The following is a 16885-nucleotide window of genomic DNA, read 5'->3' on the forward strand; positions in this document are numbered from 1 at the left end:
AAAAAGGGGATATTGGTGGCCCGGAATGAAACGTGATATCGTTAAGTATGTTGCTAAGTATTTGACATGTTCCCAAGTGAAGGCGGAGCACCAGAAACCGTATGGCAAATTACAACCTTTAGAATTACCATTTTGGAAATGGGAAGACATAACCATGGATCTCGTTACAAAACTCCCCAAAACAGAACGAGGCCACGATGCTATTTGGGTTATTGCCAACCGACTCACGAAAAGTGCTCACTTTTTGCCCATACGAGAAACCATTTCTTCCGAAAAGTTGGCGGAGATTTATACGAATGAAATAATAGCTCGTTATGGAGTATCCGTGTCTATTGTGTCGGATCATGACACTAGATTCACGTCCCGATTTTAGCATAAATTTCATGAAAGTGTGGGCACAAAATTGCGATTGAGTACTGCGTACCATCCACAAACGGATGGACAGTCAGAAAGAACTATACAAACGTTAGTTGATATGTTGAGGTCTTGCGTCATAGATTTTGGGGGAAACTGGGACGACCATTTGCCGTTGGTAGAGTTCGCATATAATAACAATTATCAAAGTAGTATTCAAATGGCGCCATATGAAATGTTGTTCGGTAGAAAGTGTAGAACCCCTGTGTGCTGGGGAGAAATAGGACAGCGAGAACTCGCTCCTAAAGATGTTGTGGCGATAACGAATGAAAAGATTGATCTAGTACGGGCTCGTTTGAAGGCAGCGCAAGACCGACAAAAATTTTACGCGGACAAAAGAATGCGTCCATTGAATTTCAACAAGGGGATCGGGTATTTTTAAAGGTCTCGCCGTGGAAGGGCATCATACGGTTCCGTAAACGGGGAAAGTTGAGCCATCAGTACATTGGGCCATTTAAAGTTATAGCTCGTGTTGGAAAGATGGCATACCAGTTGGAATTACCTCCGGCTTTAGATGGAATCCAAAACACTTTTCACATGTCACAATTAAGGAAATGTGTTGCGGATGAAATGGCTTATGTGCCACTTGACGATATCGAACTAGATGAGAAAATGAATTATGTTGAAAGGCCGGTGGCTATCAAGGATTCCAAAATAACGCATCTTCGAAATAAGGCCATTCGACAAGTTCTAGTTCAATGGCAACATCGGAAAGGATCGGATCTAACATGGGAATCGGAGGATGAAATGCGAAAGCACTACCCGTCTCTATTTGGTACGTATTAAGGTTTCGGGGACGAAACCTCCTTTAAGGGGGGTAGACTTGTAACACCCCATAATTTGCATGATAAAATATTTTGATGTTTAAATGTTTTACATAATTAGTTAAGTTTTTAAATAGAAAGAAAGTTCATAAACCTTGAAAAAGTGTACAAAATGACAACAAAAGGTAACTTGGGGGTTGAATATGTAAAATTAGATAATTAACATAAGAAAAATAAAAACCCAGTATTTGGGTGGGTGTGTATATCGCGACCAGAGGGAAGGAAGAGGAGAAAAACCCTACTCCTTCAATTGAACTCAAAATTCAGCAATTAGTGGTGATTTTAGACACAATTCAAATGCATGTGCTTAATTACTCCATAATCCAAGTGTCTTGAACATAAGGTGAGTTAAAATTTTATGTTTTGATGCATTTTGATGAAGTGAGTTTTAACCAATCCGTGAAATAGTATGAAATTGAACTTGTATATGAGTTAGAATAATCATATAGAAGGTGTATTATGCTTGAATTTGATTGTATTAAAGGTTTGGGGGAAAACCCACTTGTTCTAGTAGGATGATGATTTTGTAAGTTAAATAAATTGAGTAATTTCTATGGATGAATGTATATGTAATAGGATATTGATGGATTATTATGTTGTAGAATGAATGAGTTATGTGTATTTAGTTGATTAAAAGAGTTGTGAAGACTACTAGTGAAATTGTGCATTGAATACATGTACATAGTGCTTAAAATGTTATACGCACACCAAGTGTTCGATTAAATGCTTGAATAGTTGGTTTTTGTAAATATGAATGAATTAGGAAGTCTTGTATTGTAGGTGGAAAAATGTGAAGTTGATACCTTGTGAATTGTGTTATGGAATGTGAATTATATGTGAATGTGATAGTTATGTAAATGAATGCCATAATCTAAGTAAGAATGGATTTATGTGTAGGATTGAAAGAAGAAGGAGGAAGTTCCGGTGCACAACAAAAAGCTCAAGAACGAGGTAAGTTCATTTAGTTACAATCATATGTAATGTTGGTAGTAGTAAATTATTATTACAAATCCATGTATGTTGTTAGTGTAACAACTCTCATTAAAATTAATAATTAGAATGGTAATTAGCTATTAAGAAAACCCTAATTGAGATACCCAAGTAATTCTGCACTAACCCTAAAATTTTCGTAACAATCGGAATCAGGATCAGGACCCCTAAAACTCAGGGGGGTTAAACCCTAGTGGATGATTATCATCTAAATTTGCTGTAGAATTGAAATTAATTCGTTCAAAATTACTCAGCAAAGCTACTGGACACGAAACAACCTAGGCTAGAAACTAGACCCGTCGCGCCACGCGACGGGTGCACCTATTTCTTTCGCGTGGCGTGAGGGAGAGCAAAATCCAGGTATAAATAGGGGCAGTGGCACTTGAATTCTGCTGAAGATTCGACGTTAAAATTCGAATTATACACTGAGTTATAATAGAAATCGTTCACACACACACTAATATCGAATCGCTGCCGCAGAACAGGGTAATTACTCGATCGCTATTACGATTCAGTTTCCGGGATCAATATACCCAAAGAATGTCTAAGTGCCGCCCACATTGGGCTATGCTTTGTCGTTTTTCGGTAATCCGATAAATGAGTTGAAGCATTGTACTTTGTCGTTGTCGATAATTCGATAATGAGTTGAAGTACTATACTTTGTCGTTTGTCATTTTGATAAATGAGTTGAAGTATTGCACTTGGTCATTCATTGCGAGTATTTGATCTCGGGAAATTATCGTAACTGCTGTATTGATCACTAACTCTGTTTTGTGTGCATTATTGTGAAATTAGGTTAACAGGGATAAAATCATATTCTGTCAGTACTAAATCTGCAATGTGAGTCATTCTCTTTTTATCAATTGTTTTACAATACTCCAAACTAATTTTTTTAAAGTTATAATTACAGTGATTAAGTTTATGTAATCACCAAATTACAGCCGGTATGTGGGGTATTGTGCACAGTATTATTATTGTTTTAATCACATTAGGTGGGCGAGCCTAAAAGAAAGTGATATACGTCACTCATTGGGCTAGCCAATGGTGATATGACCACAGTCACAGAGCTGGTCTGTGACAAATACCTATTCTTGAAATGTTGGTTGATAATAAACATATGTAAAAACTCTTAATACTATGAATTATAACAAATGTGTCATTTTCAGTAAAATGAATGATTCACTCAGTATTTCCCCGCTGACAAAATCTTTTTCAAACATGTTTCAGGTGATCTGCTGTAAATCAGGAAAAGTGCTGAGGAGCATTTCAAGCTTAAAATAGTGGCTCAATATAAAATGAATAAAGATGTTTTAAAATAAGAATTTATCACTAAACTTATGTATTGTAAATTATCGGGGTTTTATCCCGAATTGTGAAATAAAAATAATCGGGAAAAATTTAGCTTTACAACGATCCTGATGTTCAAAATTTTCCGCTGCGAAACTCAATTAAACAAATATCACGGGGTTTCTGTCCCGCGGCTCCGGAAACAGGTCAAACCGGGTCGGGGGCCGTGACAGAAACAAGGTGGTATCAGAGCCACTGAGTTAAGCTAATTAAGTATTTAACCGATACTTAATTTTTCCTGATTACTATTATGTGATTATGTGATTATGTGATTATGTGCTTTTAACTGATTATTTGTTAGTTACAGTATGGGTAAACAAAAGTTGCAAGATATCTATCTTAAATTACATAGATCAATTTACGAGAAAGGAAGTTCGTCTAAAACTAAAATTTCAAAGCTCCCTACGATTCCTGAGGAAGGAATATTTGTGCAAAAAGCAAATTATGAAAATCCGCTTTCTCCTAGAAAAAAGGAGTATGATTATTAAGAAAAGTAAGGAGCAAATTAGAGAAAAGAAAATTAAAAAGGAAACCTTGGAGTTACTTAAGAAATCCCCTTGGGAAGATAAACTCGATGAAAAATGGGCAAATTTATATATGCTAGCCACTGTGGCAGAACATGCAAATCTTTAAAGATGCCCTAAAATTTGCAAGCAGTACTTCCCAATAAGTAAATAAATAAAAGTGAAATAAATTTGAGTGTGTTTTCCTGTATTTTGTACAAATAGTGTGCAATAAAACTTCCATGTTATTTGTTAAACTTTGTTCCAAAGTTTTAACTTGATATTTTATGCATTTTGCATATATGCTACACAGCATGAACGAGGTATCTGAAGCTTTTCAGAACCTCAATTTGTACCCAGTGAACATAGAAGTTTCTCATGAATTCACGGGATATCTTGCTGATGTGGACCAACCTGTAAAACTCCCTACTCCACCAGTAACCAAACCAAAAAGGAGGCCAAAGAAAAATTATGTATGGGGAAGCCGTATACGTAAGAAAAAGTCAGTTACAAAAACCCCTAAAACTAGTAAACCTTTAGACAAAGGAAAAGCGATTGTAATCCAGGAAAACCCTAATCCACAAGAACAAGAAACTGAAGCTAATAATGAGGTTAGGCAAATGGAGGAGCAGTTCGATCAGTATTCTCAGGAAATAGAAATAGAAATAGGGCAAGGTTCTAACCCAACCCAGGTAGAAGTTGGAGAAAGTTCTAATCAAACCAAAAGAGTTACTTTTCAGGATCAGATAGATATTTTACTAGAAAAATGTGAGACTATGCAACCTGCCAGTCCGGGTATTTTTACTTATCCTATCGAAAACCCAATTCCTATGAATTTTGCACCAACCATCACTGAACCAATAGTCCATAACCAACCTATAGAAATGGAAGAATGGTGGACCAACGATTGGCAATTTCAAAATATTGTCAATAACGCTTACTCATTTCTTCCACAGTTCGACCCAGAACCCCTACCCAATCCACCGATGAGCAATGAGAATTTGGCTGAACTTCGCCATTTCGGTGAAGAGTTGATGGATGCAGGGAATAGAATTAGGGAAATAGGGGGACAGATTGCCTGGAAATATGACGAGAGGGAATTACGTTTCTAGAATAACAACTAGGAGGATGGGAAGGTTATCTTTGTATAATAGTAAAAGTAAATAGTGAAACCAGTTGTAACATAACGAATAAAATGTTGTAAAATATCGGTGTGTATTGATGCATACTATACTGATATGAAATCGAGAAATCGATAATTTTGGATTTATGTGTTATAACTTGTTTAATGATTTGTATAAATTGTTAATTGCTAATTATTCATAATAACTTATCATCAGATGGCAAATAACGATAACGAACCAGTAAATGAAGTTAATCAATCGGAGCAACACCCAGAAGATCAATATATGACCAAACAAGATATTGAAAATATGGTTGCCCAAGGAATAGCCAACGCAATTCCAATGTTCGTTGCTGCTATGAAAAATCCAAACGATCCGCAACATATCATACCTAGCAAACATACTATCGAAGATAATTTCAGTAATAGTATAAACGGGGGCAATGATCATATAAATCATGACAATGAATCTCAGCACACGCAGCGCCCTAAGAAACGAAAGGCTGCAACACCTGGTTGCACTTTCAAAGAATTTCTTGCTTGTAAACCCGCTGAATTTGCAGGCAACGAAGGAGCAACTGCAACACTGCGATGGTTAGAGAAAACCGAAGCAGTAATTGCAATAAGTAAATGTGCTGACGAAGATCAAGTCATGTATGCCTCAAATCTGTTTAAGGAAGGAGCACTAGAATGGTGGAACACAGTGCTACAAGCAAAAGGAAGACGAGAGGCTTATGCTATGACTTGGGAAGAATTTAAGAATCTTGTCGAAAGAAAATTCTGTCCTGAATATGAAAAGGAACAAATGGCAAATAAATTCCTAAATCATCGAATGACCGGAGTAGATTGTCGTGGTTATACTTCGACATTCTTCGAATATGCGAGAGTGGTACCTAACCTGGCTTCGCCAGAACCAGTACTCATTTCTCGATATATTTGGGGATTAATTAGTGAAATTCGCAATATCGTTAAAGCTGCGAGACCTCGCACTATTGACGATGCAGTGGAATTAGCTAATACCTTAACCGATGAACTAATCCGTACAAGAGATGAAGATAGGAAGAAAGAATTGGCTCAGAAAATTACCCAAGGATTTAGGGTAGGTAATAGTAGTAATTTCAAGAAAAGAGGAACAGGGCAATCTTCAAATGTGCCATTATGCAAATTTTGCAAAAAGAGACATTTTGGAAAATGTAATAGAATTTGCAATTTTTGCAAAACAACCGGACATCGGGAAGAAAATTGTAGAAAGAAAACCATAATTTGTTATAATTGTGGAGAAGCTGGACATATCAAACCAGAGTGTCCTAAGTTAATCAACCCAGCAGACAACAAACCCAAGGTAGCTGAAGGAACTACTAAGAAGAATGTTAGAGCATTTCAGCTGACTACTCAAGAAGCAGAACTCATTCCGGATGTGATCGCCGGTACGTTTTTAGTCCACAACGTCTATGCAAAAGTATTATTTGACTCTGGTGCGAACCAAAGTTTTATAAATACTTCATTTTGTCAAGCTCTTAAGTTACCATTAACTACAGTTAGGCAGATCTTTACAGTCGAAACTGCAGATGGGAATTTCATAGAAATTAATCAGGTTTTGCAAAAAGTAGAAATAGAACTTTCAGGTCATAAGTTTGTTGCAAACCTATTGCCTATGAAATTAGCTGAGTTTGATGTTGTGTTAGGAATGGATTGGTTAATAGCCAACCATGCTCAAATCATATGTGATAGAAATTCTATAGAAATTCAAGCACCTACTGGAGAGGTAATTAAGATTTCAGGAGATAAACCTCGGAAACCATTGAAGTTCATATCAGTAATGAAAATTGCTAATTATGAACGGAACCAAGGAATAGTATATATGATTTCAGTAATCATTTGTACTAAAGTCTAAGAACTCAAGGAAATTCCTGTAGTCTTAGAATACCCAGATGTATTTCCGGAAGATTTACCTGGGTTACCACCAGACAGAGAAGTAGAATTTAGGATTCATCTAATCCCAGGAACTACACCGATAGCCAAGGCGCCATATCGATTAGCTCCTACCGAAATGCTAGAATTGAAAAAGCAATTAGATGAATTACTAAGCAAAGGATTTATACAACCTAGTTCATCCCCTTAGGGTGCACCAGTTTTGTTTGTGAAAAAGAAAGATGGATCAATGAGAATGTGTATTGATTATAGAGAATTAAATAAAGTTACAATTAAGAATCGATACCCATTACCTAGGATTGATGATCTTTTTGATCAATTACAAGGAGCTAGGTATTTCTCTAAGATAGACTTAAGATCTGGATACCATCAATTGAAAGTTCAAGAAGAAGACATACCTAAAACTGCTTTCAGAACTAGGTATGGTCATTATGAGTTTACAGTCATGCCCTTCGGATTAACCAATGCCCCAGCTGCATTCATGGACATGATGAACAGAATCTGTAAACCATATTTGGATAAATTTGTGATCGTGTTTATTGACGATATACTTATTTATTCCAAAAGTCAAGCCGAGCATTGTCAGCATTTACATGCACTCTTAACTTTGTTAAGAAAAGAAAAGCTGTACGCTAAATTCTCAAAGTGTGAATTTTGGTTACAAGAAGTACAATTCTTAGGCCACATGGTGAATCACGAAGGTATTCACGTAGATCCTGCTAAGATCGAAGCCATTACTAACTGGAAGATTCCACAAACTGCAATGGAAATTAGAAGTTTTATAGGATTAGCTGGTTATTATAGACGGTTTATTAAGGATTTCTCCAAGATAGCTGTACCATTAACTAAGCTAACCTGTAAAGCCACTAAGTTTGAATGGGGGCCAAAGCAAGAAGAAGCCTTTAGAATCTTAAAGCAGAAATTAACCAATGCGCCAATCTTAGCCTTACCAGAAGGAACGGAAGATTTTGAAGTATACTGTGATGCTTCAAAATTAGGATACGGATGTATGTTGATGCAACGCAAGAAGGTAATTGCGTATGCCTCTAGACAATTGAAAAAGCACGAAGAAAACTATACGACTCATGATTTAGAACTAGGAGCCATAGTTTTTGCCCTTAAGATTTGGAGACATTATCTGTATGGAAGTAAGTTTACTGTTTATACAGACCACAAGAGTTTAAGGTATATATTCGGACAAAAAGAATTAAACATGAGGCAAAGAAGATGGATGGAAGTCTTGAGTGATTACGACTGTGATATTCAATATCACGAAGGAAAAGCCAACATAGTAGCAGATGCCTTAAGTCGTAAGTATCATGAAAAACAAAGGCGAGTTCGTGCTCTTAGAATAAATCTACAAGTAGATTTACGGGAACAAGTGAAAGAAATCCAGAAAACGGCAATCAAGGACGATGCCGAAGGAATGAAAGGTTACCTAAAAGAATTAGAACAAGGAAATGATGGAATTTGGAAATTTCACCAAAGCAGAATTTGGGTACCTAAACAAGGAAATTTAAGATCGAAAATCTTAGAAGAAGCTCATAAATCTAGGTATACTGTACACCCAGGAAACAATAAGATGTACCAAGATTTAAGGAAAAATTTCTGGTGGATAGGAATGAAAAAGGACATAGCTGAATATGTATCTAAGTGTTTAACTTGTTCACAAGTTAAAGCAGAACACCAGAAACCCTCAGGCTTACTGCAACAATTAGAAATGCCGGTATGGAAATGGGAACTCATAACAATGGACTTTGTTACTAAGTTGCCTAAAACCAGAAAATGTAATGATGCTATTTGGGTAATCGTGGACCGATTAACCAAATCCGCTCATTTTCTACAAATAAAAGAAACCTTTAGCATGGAAAGATTAGCCAAGCTGTATGTGGATGAGATAGTATCCTTACATGGAGTCCCGCTCTCCATTGTATCGGATAGAGATAGTCGTTTTACCTCCCGATTTTGGACAAGTTTCCAAGAATCAATGGGAACCCGACTTAATCTAAGTACCGCATATCATCCACAGACTGACGGACAAAGTGAAAGGACAATCCAAACTCTGGAAGACATGCTCCGAGCATGTGTAATTGACTTTGGAGGTAATTGGGATAACCATTTACCATTAATTGAATTCTCCTATAATAATAGTTATCATTCAAGTATAGAAGCCGCTCCATTCGAGGCACTATATGGACGCAAGTGCAGAACACCCGTATGTTGGGCAGAAATAGGAGAAAGTCAATTATCAGGTCCAGAAATCGTGCAAGAAACCACAGACAAGATAACACAAATCAAGGAAAGATTGAAAACAGCCAGAGATCGCCAGAAGAGCTATGCCGACAATCGTCGCAAACCACTTGAATTCCAAATAGGAGACAAAGTACTACTAAAAGTATCTCCTTGGAAAGGTGTTGTAAGATTCGGTAAGAAAGGAAAACTGAGTCCCCGATATGTTGGACCATTTCCAGTAATTCAACGAATTGGACCAGTTGCTTATCGCTTACAACTACCAGAAGAACTAGCTGAAGTACATGATGTATTTCATGTATCCAACCTTAAGAAATGTTTATCAGATGAATCTCTGGTAGTACCTCTTCAAAACATAGAGGTGAATGAAAAACTGAAATTCATAGAAAAACCTTTACAAATAGAAGACCGGAAAGTCAAATTCCTCAAACACAAGCGACTTGTGTTGGTAAAAGTCAAATGGAATTCCAAGAGAGGACCGGAATACACTTGGGAATTAGAGTCAGAAATGAAGCGCAAGTATCCTCATCTATTCCAGTGAATCTCGAGGACGAGATTTTTCCTAAGGTGGGGAGGATGTAACAACTCTCATTAAAATTAATAATTAGAATGGTAATTAGCTATTAAGAAAACCCTAATTGAGATACCCAAGTAATTCTGCACTAACCCTAAAATTTTCGTAACAATCGGAATCAGGATCAGGACCCCTAAAACTCAGGGGGGTTAAACCCTAGTGGATGATTATCATCTAAATTTGCTGTAGAATTGAAATTAATTCGTTCGAAATTACTCAGCAAAGCTACTGGACACGAAACAACCTAGGCTAGAAACTAGACCCGTCGCGCCACGCGACGGGTGCACCTATTTCTTTCGCGTGGCGCTAGGGAGAGCAAAATCCAGGTATAAATAGGGGGCAGTGGCACTTGAATTCTGCTGAAGATTCGACGTTAAAATTCGAATTATACACTGAGTTATAATAGAAATCGTTCACACACACACTAATATCGAATCGCTGCCGCAGAACAGGGTAATTACTCGATCGCTATTACGATTCAGTTTCCGGGATCAATATACCCAAAGAATGTCTAAGTGCCGCCCACATTGGGCTATGCTTTGTCGTTTGTCGGTAATCCGATAAATGAGTTGAAGCATTGTACTTTGTCGTTGTCGATAATTCGATAATGAGTTAAAGTACTATACTTTGTCGTTTGTCATTTTGATAAATGAGTTGAAGTATTGCACTTGGTCATTCATTGCGAGTATTTGATCTCGGGAAATTATCGTAACTGCTGTATTGATCACTAACTCTGTTTTGTGTGCATTATTGTGAAATTAGGTTAACAGGGATAAAATCATATTCTGTCAGTACTAAATCTGCAATGTGAGTCATTCTCTTTTTATCAATTGTTTTACAATACTCCAAACTAATTTTTTTAAAGTTATAATTACAGTGATTAAGTTTATGTAATCACCAAATTACAGCCGGTATGTGGGGTATTGTGCACAGTATTATTATTGTTTTAATCACATTAGGTGGGCGAGCCTAAAAGAAAGTGATATACGTCACTCATTGGGCTAGCCAATGGTGATATGACCACAGTCACAGAGCTGGTCTGTGACAAATACCTATTCTTGAAATGTTGGTTGATAATAAACATATGTAAAAACTCTTAATACTGTGAATTATAACAAATGTGTCATTTTCAGTAAAATGAATGATTCACTCAGTATTTCCCCGCTGACAAAATCTTTTTCAAACATGTTTCAGGTGATCTGCTGTAAATCGGGAAAAGTGCTGAGGAGCATTTCAAGCTTAAAATAGTGGCTCAATATAAAATGAATAAAGATGTTTTAAAATAAGAATTTATCACTAAACTTATGTATTGTAAATTATCGGGTTTTATCCCGAATTGTGAAATAAAAATAATCGGGAAAAATTTAGCTTTACAACGATCCTGATGTTCAAAATTTTCCGCTGCGAAACTCAATTAAACAAATATCACGGGGTTTCTGTCCCGCGGCTCCGGAAACAGGTCAAACCGGGTCGGGGGCCGTGACAGTTAGTCCTATAACCCATTAGTTTCTAGTCGAACTATTGAAGGTATGTTTCAAATTGAATGAGTAGCCAAAAATAAGGTTCCACATTGATTCGTGATGAACGGGTCAATTGTGATTTGAATGAGAATGTTCAAGAATAGATTTTATGATGATGGTCCGTTATGAACGGGTTACTTAGTATGAAATGAGAATGTAAAAGAATGGTATTTTGCCGAACCGTATCCAAACGGATCGACCGCTTAGAAGGAAGATAAGAAAGAAGGTCTTAGAATATGTTAACCCATTTGTAGAGGTTTACATATTGATGTTGGCATATATTAAAGAATGAATACTAGAAAGTTGGATGTTATAGTAAATGGAATTTAGCATTATATAATATGTAAACTTATTGACAAATTTCGTTGTTGTGATATTAGGTAAATCTCATGCTTAGGATGGCGAGCTCGGATCGAACACACCACATCATCCATATATGCGCTTCCGGTTAAAGTCGCCTTCTTGTAAAAGGGTCAAAATGATTTTTGTGATGTAATGTTAAACTTAACTCTAGGATGTTCGTAAGTAGTTTGGATTTTTTCTTTTAAATCTTATTTTGGGTAGTTTGGTAAAAATACTTGTAATGAATTTTGTGTGGTTTCAACCTTCGTATCTATTTTGAATGAAGTTTGTTAAAAAGCACGGAATCGATTATTGTACGAACGGGTCATGCCCAATTTTCTTAACTTTTTGGTAAAAAGTTTGTCATTTTGTTATTTTCGGATGTCGAAAAAGTGGGCGTTTCAATGTCATTGAGCCATTCCTCAATCTCCCTTCGGAGAAAGAAGGCGGGCTCATTCTCCACAATGTCTTGTGGGGGAGGTGCAACGGCTACCGGAACCCCGTTTAATACGTCTAGATGAGTTTCCGGCGGAAGGACATTCCATCCGGTAGGGATAATGATTTCCGGCATAACATTCCATCCTCCTTGCGTGACGATTGGCACCATGGGAGGTGATGCAAGATATTCAACCTTTGGTGCAAAAGGTTGACTTCTCGAAGGCAACCCTCTAACCCCACCGTCAAATGATCAATACGGTCAGTTAGGGCTTCTTCCACGGACGTCATCTCACCAATGGCTTCTCGCAAGGCATACACATAGTTGACCAAGGAGTCTTCCATCAATGTTCTTCTCCCCCTTCGATTGTTTCTTGAGTGAGCTGAAGATGTTCCACTGTTTTGGCTCGACATTCTAAGAAAACAAAACGAAAATTTCAAAGATATGAATCTGACACTCTGGCCACGGCCCAGTGCCCGCTGGGCACGGCCCCGTGGTCAAACTTCTGCAAGTTTTTGAATCAAGGAATGTCATTGCTTTAAATTATTTTTCTGCATTTTGAAACATTTCTGAACATAAATAACTTAAAACAGTGTTGTAAAACTTATTTTTAATAAGATTCCTTGGTTGAAAACCTTGCAAATAGTTCATTAAAGCTTGTGAATTTTTCAAGCTTTAATGGAGGTTGAAGAGTTTTGGAGAAGAAGGTAAGTGAAAAAAGTGGCAAAGACAAGATGATTGTTGAGAAACCTTCTTTAGAATATACCTTTTAAGGTATGTGTGAAGATCCCAGCAAATCTTGGTCTTTGGAATGATTCCAAATGTGCAGGAATCATGCTGACTTTATAGAAAACGAAAGCACACTGACCACAGCCCCGTGTCGGCTGGACACGGCCCCGTGGTCAGACAAGACTTTGACACTATTTGTCCGTATTCTGAGCACGGGGCGTGTTGGCCTGGACACGACCCCGTGGTCAATTTTGAGGTGGGCACGGGGCGTGTTGACCTGGGCACGGCCCCGTGGCTAGAGTGTTTTATGAAGTTGCGTCTTATTTTAAGGTTTTTATTCGGATCGGGCGGTTCCTTACTGGAGAGAACAACACCGAAATGCCTAAGGTACCTTAATTGCTCTTGATTTAAATATGAACGCAAGAGGTTATCGGAAAGAGTAAAACCTAAATTTAATACCGGTGGGCGAAACCAACCTTTATTCCCCTTATACGGGCTCTTGTTAAAGAAGGTATATGTCGAATCGCTCAGGTCTATGAGCGCATCGATGGGGACCGATGGAGAGTCCTTCATGGCACAATCGACACAGGGACGACTATCGCTCATGTTTTCACAAGAGGTAGAGGTGCTTTCGGTATTGTCGATGTTGGTAGAATCTGAATGTGACCTCAACAATTCTCCTTGATTGTTGTCTTGTGATGAATAACTTGTTTTCATCTCAATCTCTAATTCTTTTAATTTTAGGAGAATTATTTCTTCGAGTCGACATAATTCTTCGGAGGTTATGTCGTTTGAAAGCGATGGTTGAGGGCATTCGGGCGAGAGATAGTGATCGTTTTTACTGTCGTCCATCTTAAGGTTATTACAGGAAAACGGTGGGTCTAAATAGTAGGGAGTGCTGTCACGGCCCCCGACCCCATCTGGCCGGAATCGGTGCCGTGAGCAGTCCAGTGGTACCGATGATTATTTTGAAAAACATTGCAGCGGAAATTTCATCAGGACCGTGAGTTAGGAAAAATATCAGAGTTTAGAAACACCGGATTTTATTTAAATGGATGGAATAAATTCCAAGTTTTACAAAGGTAGCTTTTAATGAAAACAATATTTCTTAAGTTGATTAATTAATAAAATAAGCCACTTCTTGAAGTCTTTTAGTGCCGGATCCAATCCTTACTCCAATCTACTGTAATTACCTGAAACACGTTTTTAAAAAAAGTTTTGTCAGCGGGAAATACTGAGTGAATTATTCTAGTTGCTGAAAATGACACATTTGTTATAATTCACAGTGTTAAGATCTTTTACAATGTTTCTGATATCAACCAACTACCCACAGTACTTTACCACTCGACCCATTGGCCCACCTGTCCAATGGTGTCTGTGATAATGGTCATATCACCCAATGGTTGCCCCAATGGTGACGATTATCAAGTAATGTGCACAATACCCCACATACCGGCTGTAACTTGGTGATTACATAAACTTAATCACTGTAATTTATAATTCTGGAAATAATTTGGAGTATTGTAAAACAGTTGATAAAAAGAGAATAACTCACAAACTGTGAGAAAAGAATTTACAAAAGAGGAATAACTCACAATATAAGTATGCAGTATTTGAATTAACAAGCTTCATGGTTCAGATTCTTCTGAGAATTAGCATCTATTTTGATTGTAAGTGTATTAAGACTAATAATCCTAATTTAGGAAATGATGCACACAAAACCGGGTTAATGATCAATACAGCAGTTACGATAACTCACGAGATCAAATTCTCACAATGAATGACAAAGTGCAATACTTCAACTCATTTATCGAATTAACGACAAACGACAAAGTATAATACTTCAACTCATTTATCGAATTATCGACAAACGACAAAGTATAACCCAATGTGGGCGGCACTTAGACATTCTTTGGATATATTGATCCCGGAAAATGAATCGTAATAGCGATTGAGTTATTACCCTGATTGCGGCAGAATTTCGAGATTATGTGTGTGGTTGGTAGTATATGGATGATATTTCGAAGTGTAAGACGAATTTGTTTGTCGTTTTAACGCAGAATTTCATGTCCCACACCCTTCTATTTATAGCTGGAAAATGGTCCCTCTCGCGTGTCGCGAGAGGTTGCCTGGGCGGCGTCACGTGGCGCGACGGGTTACTTTTCACCATAGGGTTGCCACGTTTGTGGGTAGGCTTGCTGCGTCGACGGAAATTGAGAATTATATTTTGACAACGAACTGTGATGATAATCATCAATGGGGAATACCCCCCTCTGAGTTTTAGGGGCTCTGATCCTGATTCTGATTGCTATGAAAATTTTAGGATTTGTGCAGGTTTACTTGGGTGTCTTAACTATGGTTCCCTATTGGGTAAATAAAATAATAGGCATGACTTTTGATGAAAGTTTGTTTACAAAATAGAAATAATAAATAATAAATAATAGTTTTGGGTAACTCACAAAAAGAGAATAAAATGGTGGGAAAAAGGAATAGACCCACTATGTAACTTTAGGGTTCAACTAGAAGGACTCCTGGCATAAATTTTGGGTATAACCTTTGGAGCTATTAAAAATATATATTGCACTCGTGTTAAGTATAGTACCCCTAATTCAACCTTGTCCCGAAGTCCCGAGACCAAATCCCAACAACTTTAGTCGAGCAGAGCCCTGAGGCTCAGATCAATCGGAAAGGGTAGCGGTGATTGGAAGTTACAATACTTTAAAACGAGACAGAACTTTATTATTTTTAGGAGGTAAATAATAATAATAAAAGAAAATATATATATGAGAGAGAGTAGGCGAAAAACATAACAGAAGAAAGAAAGAAAACTTTTGAACGATTGAGAAGATCGATATTGCCTTCTATTTATAGATGAGTTTTGCTTGGAGAGTAAGTTGTAGAGTACACGTCTATTTTTACCAATTCATTTTAGACTTCCACGTATTGCATGGATACTTATGAAATTGTAAATTTAGTTTTAATATTTATTTTATTCTTTTCTAAATGTCTCGTCCATATATACACATAATTCTCAATTCAATTGTTAAAATTTATTATTTTATTATTATTATATATTATTATCATTATTAATTTAACTACTTTACCCATTTGGCGTGTATAACTTCTAAAATATGGTGTTCTAGAAAATAATAGATATGTTATTAGAACGAGTATATTTTTGTCTACATTTGGGTCTAAGTTTTATTAAAAGTAGAGTAGGTTCAAAATACAATGTTATTTGTATAATTTAGTTATTTAGACGGTTCTTAGGCTCGTCTAGATACTTCATATTTTTAATAGTCAACTTACCCGTAATCTACCCATTTAATTATATGAGTTTTTATATACTTTTATTTTATTTAGAAAGGTCACTCATATATAGGCCAATAATATTTCAACCAACTATATAAAATAGTGTTTAAAACTATTTGGGTTGAATATTTATATTAAGAATTAACTAGTTACTAGTGGTGAATAAATTTAACCAATCCTTATAATTTATATGATAAAAATTGGTATGTTACAAGTGCAATCTAGAAAGAAACATTCTAAATCTTTGTGGAATCTACCACATATTTGACACCACTCACCGTAAGAGGAACGAAAGTAAAAATAATCAATATCACTCATATTTTTGTCAGAAATTACCAACCGTCGGGATCTTACGGTTCTGTTTTCAACAACTGGAGGTTGAACACGGGGGCATGTTCAGTGGGCACGGCCCCGTGGTCAGCTACTGTCTAACTTAAAACAGGATTGCCAGTAATGATGATTGGACACGGCCCCGTGTCTGGCTGAGCACGGCCCGTGCTGAAGTCTGTAGAAACTAAAAAATTAAGAAAAATCCTAAAAAATAGAAAAATAAGTAAAAATAATTAGGTCGTTGATTTTAAACTTTCTT

At 36.9% G+C, this 16885-nt stretch overlaps 1 long non-coding RNA gene across 1 annotated transcript; it reads left to right on the top strand.

The window, feature by feature from the left end:
* The first annotated feature begins 1481 nt into the window (after nucleotides 1–1481).
* Nucleotides 1482–11973, top strand: LOC110864181. Its single transcript, XR_002549702.2, has 3 exons — nucleotides 1482–1581; nucleotides 2136–2189; nucleotides 11858–11973. It is a non-coding gene; the product is annotated as an uncharacterized LOC110864181 (long non-coding RNA).
* Nucleotides 11974–16885: the final 4912 nt, after the last annotated feature.

This window comes from Helianthus annuus, chromosome 13 (genome assembly GCF_002127325.2).
Source record: "Helianthus annuus cultivar XRQ/B chromosome 13, HanXRQr2.0-SUNRISE, whole genome shotgun sequence".
In the NCBI taxonomy this organism is placed as follows: domain Eukaryota; kingdom Viridiplantae; phylum Streptophyta; class Magnoliopsida; order Asterales; family Asteraceae; genus Helianthus; species Helianthus annuus.